Below are 13507 nucleotides of genomic sequence, written 5' to 3'. Positions count from 1 at the left end.
AATATCACTTCGAAATGGCGTGCTATAGATATGACCGATACTGTACATATGTCTGTATACACAGAAGTAAGTACATATTTAAGTATTTGCATTGAAACATCGGGGTGAGCCACTTTATTATGTGTGAATATGCGAGCTGTTGGCGCGTTACTCATCGCGTAGCCGTTTTTTTTGAAACGTGAATTGAATTTTGCACATATGATAATACTTAGTTTTATGGTGAATATATCATTTGGAATTTATTGTTTTTACTGCATATATAGAAGCAAAACATGATTTTCTAAGGCGCCAATCCATTTAATTTTCGTTGAAAGTCTTAACCTCCACTATTCGGTAAATAACAAAAAAGATTAAATAAATTTTAGAGTGGATTGAGGACGATGCGCGGAAAAGTTTGTAGATGAAGTGAACTGGAGATTCTTAAAAGGTTACAAAACCAGTGTTGATCTCATAGGAGACCGCCTTGGTTTTTCATCAGAAAATAGCAGTAAAAATACTGGCTTTATACCAAAAGTCGTAATGAAATCTGTAGTTAGAGTGGGAAAGGCCTTAAAAAAGTAGCTCGAGTGGTATTTATGTACGTCATCCTTTTACATTTATCAATTTCTGTAAATTAACGATTCCCAGATCCGAGCTTGGGTTTAGTTAAAATGGCTAGGCAAGGCCCTCAAGGCGAATATCGAGCAAGCTATTTGTGAGATAGAGCCAGAAATCATCACCAAGGTCTTGGAAAACTGCGTGAAGACGATGCGCTACTGTTAAGCTAGCCGAGACATTCACATGAATGAAATCGTGTTCCATAAATAATTGGAATATTTGCTCATTCGAATAAGCCAATAAATATACCGAAAAAAATGTTTTTTGTTAGTTCATTTTGTTTTGGATTTTTAAAAAGAAACCAATATGTGGACCACCCTGTACGTACATACATACATATGTACATATGTGACCATAATTTTGAAAATGGTCTAAGTCATTTCATACCTCTTGTGCTTTAATAACCGGCTACTTGGAAACTGAGTGCATCGTTCTACGGTCGTAAGCTAGTGACAAAACTTTTTACCTTTGGTCGATGAAGCACAGATTGTGTGCACTGACTTATACAACTTTCAAAATTATAGACATATATATTTATGCAGTTCAACACTTTAAAAATCTATAGTCATGACCACAAAGTAAGGCTACGTTTATGATCCAGCGAATTCGCTTCGCGCGATGCGCTCAAAATCGCTACCAGTGCTCAGATACACAAATTCTTATGGCGCTGTTAATCGCTGCACCATAAACATCGCCATATGAATTTGTATATTTGATAGCTATTAGCGATTTTAATCCGCTGGGTTATGTACCTAGCCTAAAGCAATCGATTGATAAGCGAGAATGTAAATAATACTTGAATCGATTAATCACGTGATTAAAATTATATTGTATATATGGGTCATTCCATACAATATTTACACCTCAATATTTTTTTTGGGGTGAAATATATTTTTTTTACATTCTTTATCGAAAAAAAGAAGACACCTATTATTTCATTTCGTCATGATATTCGAAAATCTTGGAAAAAATTCCCGAAATTTTGAACTCACGGAGAAGTCGAAGTCGCAAATTTTTACAGCTTACTCCATAAAGTTTGACAACTATTCAGCTTGAAAAAAATAAAAATCAAACATTATGAAGTTATTTAAAAAAAAAATAAGAAATTAAAGAATTCTATTTTTGAATGCAATTTTTTTTTTTTATTTAAATCTATCTCACACTCTCATGGAAAGCCGAGGTAATTATGCACATTTTGATACCTTAACTGATTTTCTCCGACAAATAGTTTGTCAACAGCAAACAATTTAAAAAAGATACTTCTCCGTGAGTTCAAAATTTCGGGAATTTTTTTTTTCGAGATTTTCGAATATCATGACGAAATAAAAAAATAGGTACCTTCTTTTTTCGATAAAGAATGTAAAAATATATATTACACCCCAAAAAAGATATTGGGGTGTAAATATTGTATAGATGGACCCATATATTAGTTATACCCACTTGGTGTGACGATGACTTATCTGGACTTACGGATATCTTACCAGATAAGTCGAATGCACATATAGGTAAACATACACTTCACCTTACATCCCCCCGTCTAAAGTATTTTTGTAAGGTAGTTTCGATAAAATTAGTTTTTTTACTTTTGGCCAAATTTTTGAAATTTTTCGTCATACATATATTCGGCATTTACAGTGGGATCTTAAAGTGACATTTTTTCGTTTCCAAATTTCATTGACCTCAAGTACCCCGTTCTGCACTTACCCAGCGGATCTCAGTTTCGACCAACCTAATAGCAGTAAATTAAAGCTCACCAAAAATCATTAAACTTTTGTTAGGGAGTATTTCGATTAGTTCAGTAGAACTGTTTAAAAATAGTCCATTCGGCAGAATGTATGTATGTATGTATATAGGTGTCACCGAAAAATGTAAAAAGGCAAAAAAAAAGAAAAATGTTTTCTGGTTTTATCACTATACATGACGATATTCCAAAAAATTGTAGGAATCAAAAAAATACTGCAGTTATTACTTTGTTTTAGTTTTTATGCCTTTGTTATGAATTCTATGTCTAGATTACATACATATGTTTCGTATTTTAGTTTTTTTAAGAGCTTAATTTTTTATTAGTAAGAATTTAGTTTTGTACTTTTAGCACATTTTGTGATACCCATTTGTTGTATGAACTTAAAAAAGTCATAAAATTTTAGCACATTGTTTTTAATTGCTCGCTGCCTTTTATCGCATTGAGTACTTACGCACATTAATATTTTTGCACTTAAAAATATATAGGGTGCACCACTAACAGCGTTCTATAAGAAAAGTGTGAGAGTTTTTTGGAAAAATTCTCTTATAAGTTAATTAATTTTACATATACATATGTACTGGGAAAATAAGTAAGCACCTAACGAGGTAATCCATGTTTTCTTTGTTATCATGACCAATGTCGACTATTAGTAAATCACAAAATGAACACTTTCGATAACGCCTTACGTTGTTAGTTTCAAAATAACGCGCCGCCGAAGTTATTTCTTTATTTGTTTTAAATAAAATATGTAGCTTTTGAACTCTGTTACTGATTCTAAATATTTGATGTTACAGGAACCGTTAACATTTTACGAAATACATACTATACTACGAAGACACTTTGAAAAGCTATATGCATTTTGTTTTAGGCAATTCGTCAAATTTTTTTTTTGTAAATTTATGATTTCATCGGGAGAAAAAGGCGAGGTCCGTTAGACTCCATCACGTCAGGTTCGTGGTCAGTTGAGGGTCAAATAGGACAACCAATTTATTCAATAGAAAAAAAATCTGTCTTCGTTGTCGCTGAATCCGAATATGGGGGTCCCCTGATTCCTCAAGGTCATCTTCAAGGTCAAATTCAAAAGTATTTTGTTGAATTTTCAGGTTTATTCAATGAATTTTCCCTATTGAGCATGTCGAATAACAGAGGGATATATAGGTTTGGTTTAATATGCATACACTTTTTTTTGTAAACCTATGCTACAGGTACTACCCAGTGTTTAATTCATGTGAGATGGGGCCCACTCTGTATACTTATGTATGTACATATATACATACATATATGTACGTATATGTACTACATACATATATAGTGTAATATGCCTTGCCACTTTTCTCCATATTTATCAATGACTAATGGTTAGTGAGAAATCTTTCTTAAGAAATTAAAATAAAATTTTATTTCGCAGTGTTTATCTTTTTTGGCATTAATGAATAAGAAAGAGTTTGTACCCTGCAGGAAATGTGTCTAACTATAAGCTAACTTTTGATTAGGAAGGAGCTAAAAGTCACTTATTATCTGTATATTTTCTTTGACGAAAGCTAACTATATTTCTATGGCGATGGCCGCGAAATAGTCAAGTGCATTTGATGTAACTAACTTTTAACTAACTTCTTTTGGACATAAAATATCAATAGATAAAACAAAATATTTTTTTTATTTTATTTTAATTTTTTTGTTTTTATTTACTTTATTTATTTTATTACATTTCATATTTGTTTACATATTCTCCTGTAGGTAGTCCCATATTCGAACTCCGTCAGACATAACTTCAAAATGATAATATGAAATTTCGATCTCCTTTTTATTTGTCCTCAATTCGAAAAAGTATTTGCGAAGTGAGGGATATTTAAATAGAAACGCGTTTAAAGAAAATAATCTCGAGCTTTACTCCTGGATTACTTGTCCACTTGTTTCAAGTTAGCTTTTTGTAGCTAACCACAAGTTATATATGTTATAGAAATCCCGCAAAAAGCTAACTACAAGTGGGTAATTTTTCATCAATTGATAATTTTTTTCTGCAGGGTACGCATTTAAAATAATGATTTCCTGCTACATGTGGCCTTGGGTAAAAAACATAACACGACTAAGCCTGATAATTCTAAATACCATTCACAATAACCTCTGATTCTGTGTTCCCAAACCAATACTTTTTAGATCTTTACTACTTTGTCAGTCACGATTTGCATTAAATTACGTATGATAAAATATCGGTATATATAATACTACAATTAAGAATCCTTTCTCGGTAAATATCAATGTCTTTAGGGTAAAATTTTCTTTAAAATCTCGATCTCGAACTTTTTCTTCTTTTGTCGTTTGAAAATTACATACGAAGGAAGTTTAATAAGTCAGTAATTGTTTGTCAATTATTTTTTGTCGGTAAAAAATGGCTTAACATCTCAACATATTTAGTCTCCTTTTAGCCCATTATGTATATTTAGGATAAAATTTGTCCTATTATTTTATGCCTTTTAAATATGTAAATCTTTCCTCACGGTCGTAAATAAGTGGATATTTGTTTCAGTTATGAGCTTTCTATAGTTGGAAGCTTTCTAGGTTTGGAAACAGAAAATAGTCGGATGTAGCTAAATCGCGAGAATATTCGAGGTGGGGTAGCAGCTCGTACAAGTTATAGATTAAAACCAGTTTTTTATTCCCGTCAAAATTCACGAGGTTATCTTCTTTCAACGTCGGTCAAACGCAATCTAAATGACGTAGTTCGCTCGAAATTTGACAGTAATTATTTTAAAAGATGTTAGTTGACAGGAGCAGTGTTGCATTTAAAATTGCTACATGGGAAATTCGAAAAATCTCTAACTTATCAAACTGCTCTCGTATAATTGGCAAAATATTTGCTGAGAGATAAGACTTTATACATGCATATACTACATACATATGTATTTCTTTATAAATGTTGCAGTATTGACACATTTCAGCTACACTGTTTATGAGTCCTAATAAGAATCATTTCTGAATGTAATCAGGCTTCTAAAGTAAAGTATGAAGTAAAATTGTGAGTTCAATGGACAATAAGCTGTTTACAGAAATATAAGAAATGCATTTCGTAGACATCAAAGCAAAAGTTCCCAATTGACTGGAAAAAAATCATATTTTTTATATCTATACATATAGAAAATGCTTTAGTAACTGTTTTAAAGAAGCCAATAAATTTCGTAAGTACAATTGAAGATATGACAAAAATTGTTCCCAGAAGCGGTCGACTCTCTCTGGGTTATTTATCTCCATATTTTTTAATATGTAATTACTTTGATATTAAGATATCGAGTCCTAACCGCCAATAAGATGTAAGCGACATTTTTGTTCTAAATTTTCCTTTTGATGCAGAAGTGTTCCTAGAGCATCAAAATGCATTCCTGCAACCCAAATAAAATTTCGAAAAAAAATCCGCTTACGTCCTTTTGGCAGTTAGGGTTCGATGTGTATGTTTTTAAAAACATTCCAAGGTAGTAATTAACCCAAAAGTCAACGCATAATGCTTATCGTTTTTCTTTTCAATTCCATCATCGATATTACTTCGTCATGGACTAATTGATAAATGTTAAGGTTTCGGTGGGTATATAAGTGCATATGTATGTGTGTATATATAACCATATGCATGCTATAAAAATGAACGTACACATTTTATCAAAACGATAAAATAAATTATAGATTTATTTGTCTGCTTCTTTTTTCGTTTATACTCGTTAAATATGGCAGACATAAGTGTTGCAGCTGGACAAATGGTTTTTCCCTCTCAAGCCAAGCAAAACAAGTAGATACTTGAGTGTTTGGTATTAACGAATTTTAACACATTTCTAGTACTTGCAGCTCATGAAAGTAACTAGAAAGTTCTGATAATTTTAAAAACTGTACATAGGTTTTAAGACAATTAAAAACTTGATTATTAGAAAAATGGTCATACATTTTTGGCTTGTTAAAAAATGTGTGTCTTTGAAAAGTGCATAAAAAATATGTAACGTAAAATGTAAACAACGACTGTTGAACTATAAAAAGTGAACATAAAAAACTTAACAGTAAAAAGTGGGCACGTTTTTTTACGAATTTGAAGTCAGTGATAATTTTTTTGAAAAATTGTTGGATCTCGATTTCATACACCTAGGTACGTCCGCTGTTTCCGAATGGTTAGAGGTGCGTACTACCACTCCGTAGGGCCAGGTTCGACCACTGATCAAAGCAACATCTAAAAAAAACAATATATATGTATATAGAAAATATTTATTTTTAAACAGCGGCGACAGGCAATGGCAAACCTCCGAGTGTATTTTCTATCTCGAAAAAGCTTCTTATAAAATCAATTTATCGTACGAAGGCGGCGTAAAACTGTAGATCCCTTCATTTGTTTAATAACATCAAGATGCACATCACATATGGGAGGAGTAGCTTGGCCACACAATTAGCAAAAGTATAAGCGCCAAATTAAATTTTTTAAAGAGCACTCGAGAGTCACTTTTTTACATCAAAGCTTAGGAGTTTCGATTGTTTTCAGTGGCATTTAAATAAAAGTTTACGAACAATTGGTAGCTGACAGGAGCAGCGTTGCATTTAAAGTTACTACGCAAAAAGTTAAAATAGCTCACTGCCCTATCAAACGACTCTCGTAACTAGGTCTAGTAAATGCCGGCTGTTTAGTAACTAAACTGCATGATTCAACTGAAATAAATTCATTTATATATACATATATTGTTTTTAATATCTCTTAGAGCACCACTCAAACCAAAACTGTAAATTGAATAATAAAAAATATACTTCTGCGAAGTAAATCTTTTCTGATAAGATACTGTCAATAATCCCACTGTGATATTGTAGAAAATTATTAGTAATAATTCATAAACAATTATTAGTGTAGGCATAGTCATAAATTGTATGTGCATATTTTTCACTTTGCCCGATTGTATCAGAAATGTGAAACTCAATCATTAAAAATTTATCGTTTTCGATTGATATCATTGTGCTAAATTTTATTATAATTCCAAATTTGTGAATCACTAAAAGGGAGTGAGACCAAATAAAGGTGAAAGTTTGTCGGGAATCCTTACATGGTTTCCAGTCTTCATTATCACCCGAATGAAAAATCTCTGACATTTTTTTTTTAGTAATTTCATTCAAATGTTGGCCGCAGACAGAACATAACCGTAAATAAAGAGCGCTACCGCACCAATATAACGAACTTTTTGGTGCCTGAAAATTAACTTTTTGCTTCCAGTAAGTTATCGTGTGATATCACACCTATGCATTTTTTTCTTTGGGGTTATGTGAAGTCAAAAGTCTTCGTCGATAAGCCAGCTATGATTCAAAACTTGGAACCACATTACTCGCGTAATTCGCGCATTGCTGAAAGGAGTAAATGGAAATTGGCGTGGTCCCGGTCGACATTTGAATGAAAATATTTTTGAATAGTAAATGTCAGAGATTCTTCTTTCGGGTGATAAAAAAAAATTCCGACATCCAGTCCTGTTTGAAGTGTTTTATTTAAAAGTAAAAAAAGATCTGGATGGATCACCCTATTTGAAAGCGTTTTTTCAGTAATAACTTTTTTCTCTAACACTTTTTTTACTACAAAATTTTGACAAAAATATTATTTTCGTTAATATTTCATCCTCCTCCTAATTTTGGAAAGAAGTCATATGCCTAATGTAGATCATACCAGGGGAAACTTTGTTATCTGGATATGTAAACTTCCTCTCCGTTTCTAGATAGTGCAACAGATATAGCTTCGCTGCCGCCAGAACGCGGAGTCAAAGTTAAATCTTTGATATTACTAAAATTTATTTTCAGGCTTAGCTTCACTGGGTAGTGCCGTTGCCCATTTTAGGCAGATAAGATAATCGATGTACCAAAAAAAAAAATGTCGTCAACATAGTCTATGTATTGTAACAGTGGAATGTTTGTATTGTAGCGCCCAGAACATTCTCTGCTAGCAACAAAGATACAGTCCTAGCGGATACTGTGGCGAACCGCGTAACTCTTCGACAACTTTCCCTTATGAAGAAAAGAACAAAAAGAGCTATCATTCTGTCCCGTGAATTCCTGCACGCCTACGCTACAAATGCAAATACCCAGTACTCGTAAAGCGCAAAGCCAGTAAGATTTTTATTAATTTCCATATACAGCTGGTAGAAAATACTACCGGCATTTTTATGCACCACACGTTAGTTACACTTTGTCTGAAGCGTCTAGCTTTAATGAATGCATGAAAGATCACATGAAAAGTGAGAAAATCAACAACTCTTTTAGCAACAAAGATGCAACAGTTGATTGATGTTAAATGGGCGTTCATTAACTATTAGTGGTCTAGTGATATGGGAATTATGTGGTATTATGATGCACTTCACGGTGCTGGTTAACAAATGGTTTGTAGTTAATTACAATAAGCTAAGACGAGGTAAGTTAGGCAATACATAATACGGCTAACAACGAACACAATTTCACGGCATTTCTAATGAAGTGACCTTAACATTAACATTAGTATACAGACATATGTACATATATATATGCTTTCTGAAAGAACTGGCAAACCAACCAGTTAAAAGCGACTAGATTATATAAGTAATGTGTACGAGTATTTGGTGTCTTCTTAGTTCTACACGTATGTATGCACATTAGGGTACATCACTCTCCATACAAAAAAATGGTACAATTTATGACATCTTAAGACGCTGTCAAAACATTTCGGAAAAATATTAAGATTTTCGTGAGCTGGACCCTTTTTGAAAATACCTTCATTTTCTTTTTGATTCCGTTGATAAAAATTTTAAACATTTTCATGCAGATTTTCTAAGCTGGTTTTATCATATATTAAAAACAAAATTATTTCATTTATGTAAGTATAAAAAACTGCATTTTTGGAGGTACTTTCAAATCTGTGCAGCTCCCCTAAAAATTTTGATATTTTTTTCTTAATATTTAGACAGTGTTTTAAGAATTAATAAATTTTGTAAATTCCGTGGAAAATCCACAAGTTTTTTTTTTTCGATGAGGCAGCCTAAAGTACATATATACCATAGACTGCATCACCAAAAAAAGTTGCGATTTTTCCGACGGGATTACAAAATCTAGTATATGTATTTTAAGTTTTTTTATGAATAAAAATAGTTTCTTAAAGAACTTTAGGCTTAAAAAATCTCCATAAAAGATTTTTAAATATAAATCTTTTCAACGGAATCGTAATAATGAGAAACTTAAATAACTGGGCCAAAACGATTCTGATTTAGACTTATGGGATCTCGGTAGAAAGGTATTTTCCCACTATTTTTATTTATGAGCAAAAAAATGTCTTTTTTTCAAATACCAACACATTTTAATTCAACTTTTAATGATGTTCGTTCACCCTACCTTTCTCTTTCAGCCTTTGAATGAGCTTGTTAGCAAAGAAATAAAAAGGGTGAGAAAATACCTTCCAATGATACCTCATAAGTCTAAATCGGAAGAGTTAAGGTTCAGTTATTCAAGTTTTTCTTATACCAATCTTTGAAAAAACTTAAAAACCAGCATCAAAAATCTCATTATTACGATTCCGTTCAAAAATTTCTTTTATTTTTTTTTATATTTTTATGTAAATTTTTTAAGCTTAAACCGTTTTGTCATTTGAGGGTATCTTTTCGCAAAACATCTTTAGGAAGCTATTTTTATTCATAAAAAACTCCATTTTTGGAGGTATTTTCAAATCGGTCCAGCTCGCTTAAATCTTAATATCTTTCCGAAATATTTTGGTGGACGTCTTAAAATATAATAGATTTTATAATTCTAATGGAAAAACAGTAACGATTATTTTTTGTATGGAGAGTGATGCAGTCTAATGTACATACATAAGCATATTGCTATCCATTGTCTCAAATGCTTTTCAACACTTTTTATGTTGCTTCACTTTTAGTATTTCTATTTCCATTTCTTGTTTTCTTCGCTTTTTGTGACTTTATAAATGTACATAAGTACATTATGAATTTGTATCTCTATTCCTATTTTATCGAAAAGCACGTTTTTATTATTTCTTTATGTTATAGAACAATACGCAAAAAACTTAAGTTTACCCATGATCATCTAAAAGAGAATCTAAAAAAATTACACAACTCTAGTAGAGCACCCAAAAACCATATGCCAAGAACCAAATGTTCACTGAAATTATGGAGTTCTGCTTGTTAGATACCGATCAGTTTGTATGTATGTAGATCGATCTAGTACTATCTGCTCGCCATTCTAATTGTCACGTAATGTGTCGAAATACATACAAAAGTTGTGTTTTGGTTTTATGATTTGCGCCTCGTTTGTCCAAACAAATGTATGTCCCCACATACATACTTACATATGTATGTTCCCTGCAGAATCGCGCCAGTTCAGAACTAGAGAGGCAGTACTGGTTCTCGATCTATCCCAACGCAATGCTTTCAACTGTCTCTTTTACATAGCTATGTCCTACGATGTGGAAATTGCCACCTTTGCAGAACTTTCGCACTAGCTCTGAACTGGGTTCATTTTCGACAGTTCTGGAACAATAAGTTTTTTAAGAAAAAAAAATTTTGTCTATTCGATCTTTTGATATTTTTTTTTATTTTTTCGGTTATTTTACATATTGCAGTTCATTTAATTTTTTTTATTCTATTATTTTATTTATATTCAATTTGATCATTTTCTTCCAATTTTTAAGCGCAACTCAACAATTTAAATTTATTAAATCTGAAAATCACAGCTGCCTCCACCGCGATTTGAACTCGCGACCAACGGGGTTAGATTCGGAGGTCTTCCCGCTGAGCTATTTTAGTATTGTACGAGAAGTGAGAATTTTTGCATTTACTTCTCAACAGAGCGCAACTAGCACACCAAAAGTTTCAACTGTCCCTTTCTGTAGCCGTTCTGAACTAGTTCAGAGATGGTTCTGAATTGTATATGGCAGAACTAGCGCTTTAACAGACTGTCTCTAAATTTTACTGCAGGGTATGAATTTGCCACGCCATGACTGAAAATGTGAGTTGAGCAGCACTCCAAATTTTAAGTAACTTTAAATTCTTTGTATCTGACGATCTATGTATATGTACGAATACCAAAGCCCAAGTAGACAGCAAGTAATGATCTCACTTGTGCCTTGCATTATATTTTATATACATATATATAGTTTTTTGTAGGAATTTATGTACACACGTCGCGCATTTTGCTCGGCTCCTATATCCGAAAATTACTGTAGTTTCAACTTATACGGACGACTGAGTATCGAGTTATCGTAAGTCTTATTCTAACGAGAAATGCTTGGGGGATTCTAGAGCTCTTGAGCACCTGCCGACCGACTATCGTAAGTGCATCGTAAGAACTCCATATAGGATGAGAGTGTAATTACTTACCAAATGAAAAAAATGAAAGAGGTGCAATCACTAGTAGAGCCAATTGTGGAAAAAGACAAACAAGTTTTACAAAGAGTAAGCCTGCATCTGTTAATAGCTTCTGAGGGAAGTTAAGAGAATGTTACGTATTTTAATCGATTGTTGGAAAATAAATATTGTTTCTGCTGAAGATATTTGACCTTGTAGAGAAGTGGCGAGATCTAACTGTCTATTTTTGTTGGTATCATTGTAACACCACGATAATTCCCTCACAGTTTTTGGTAATGCTATTGAAGTGCCAGCATTTGGTCACGTTTGGTATATATAAATTTGCGTTGTTAGAGTTAGTTATACCCGACCATTGTTAGAATTGTCTAGCAAGCATAGGTTAGGTTAGGTTAAACGGGCAGTTCTGAGAAGAGTTCACTCGGAGGCCATAAAGGCCATTGCGATGCCTACATGTATTTGTACCACATTAATTCTCTGGCGAATCCTAGAAGTCCTTCCAGTGGAGCTTTCCCCAAGATATCCAGGCTCTCGAAGAAATGGTCCCCAAGAAACTTGAGGCGTTTTCCACCTGGCGGCCATACGGCCAATGGTCCGAACTTGTAGGGATCTTCGGCATTCCTTAACGCATATCGAGTTAGTCGTTGCCGACCCTAAGGTTTTGATAGCCGCCTGACTGTCAACAACGAAGGCAAGTTTAGATGGAGCTAGGCCGATCATGCTTACCAATTGCATATATCTCATCCTGAAAAACCCTGCAGTGATCCGGACTCTGATAGGTAACTTCTGAGAGAAGACGTCAGATCATGTTTCGATACCCATTTTGGAGCCGTCCTTGAAAATGGGTGTTTCATCATAGCTGAGAGCAATACTAAACTCCCGTTCACTTCTGTCGGGGAAGTGAACATCGAAATTTCGATTGAAGCCAATTTTCGTGACCAGATAGTCACAGCTACTGTACTACATCCCCACTCTTTCGAGGATTGTGGCGTGACCCTTACAAGTTGTTCGCAGCCTGTTAGATACCCTGCGGTATACTTACCGTATGGGTCTATGGGTGGAATGTCCAGGAGCGTCTCTAATGCCGCCTGGGGCGTTGAGTAATTCGCCCCTGTATGATTGTCGTTGCCCTTTTTTCAGGTTGAGTAGATGGGATTTGGTGGTGTGAGAATAGGTCTAACTGCCGACGTATAAATCCAGTGTATTATATGCGGTCGCAGCACCCAGTCTTTCCCAATCGTAACTTTACAGGAGTAGAGAGCATTGAGCGCCTTTTTTCTCAGCTCTTCAGTGTTCCTTTTCCAGGAAAGTTTAGAGTCGAGAATAGCCCCCAAAAACGTTGCTTCTTTTCACAATTCAGGATTTGCTCCATTGAGAGACGGAGTTCGAAATTTGTAAATTTTATACCGCTTGGTGAAAAGAACAAGTTCGGTTTTGATGGGATTAACCCCTAGACCGTTTCTTTCTATCCACCCTGCCAGATCGTTAATTGCAGATTTTAGAATCTCGCTAACGGTGGAGAGGAATTTTCCCACGACCAGAATGACTAAGTCATACGAATAATCAACGACCTTAGCGGCTTTCGATGTGCGGAGCCGAAATTCGTTTAGCACAAGGTTCCCCAGCAGGGGAGAAAGCGCTCCTCCTTGAGGGGTACCACGTGTGGCTGTTTTTCTTACTTCTCTGTCCCCGAGGAGCCATTGATGCTTCTGGTACTCAACATATTGTCGATCCAGAGAGTGAACAGTGGCTCCACCCCTCCGGCGACCATGGAGCTGTGTATTGATGCCAAATTAACAGTGTTAAAGTCGCCTTCCACGTCCAAAAA

At 34.1% G+C, this 13507-nt stretch overlaps 1 protein-coding gene across 3 annotated transcripts in view; it reads right to left on the bottom strand.

The window, feature by feature from the left end:
- LOC118738951 (unconventional myosin IC-like) overlaps positions 1-13507 on the bottom strand; it is a 58260-nt gene that overhangs the window by 34514 nt on the left and 10239 nt on the right. The gene's annotated exons all lie outside the window — the stretch shown is intronic.

Source organism: Rhagoletis pomonella, unplaced genomic scaffold, assembly GCF_013731165.1.
Source record: "Rhagoletis pomonella isolate Grant_MI unplaced genomic scaffold, Rhpom_1.0 Rhpom_scaffold_00005, whole genome shotgun sequence".
NCBI classification, from domain to species: domain Eukaryota; kingdom Metazoa; phylum Arthropoda; class Insecta; order Diptera; family Tephritidae; genus Rhagoletis; species Rhagoletis pomonella.
This window is presented reverse-complemented; position numbering and strand designations above follow the sequence as displayed.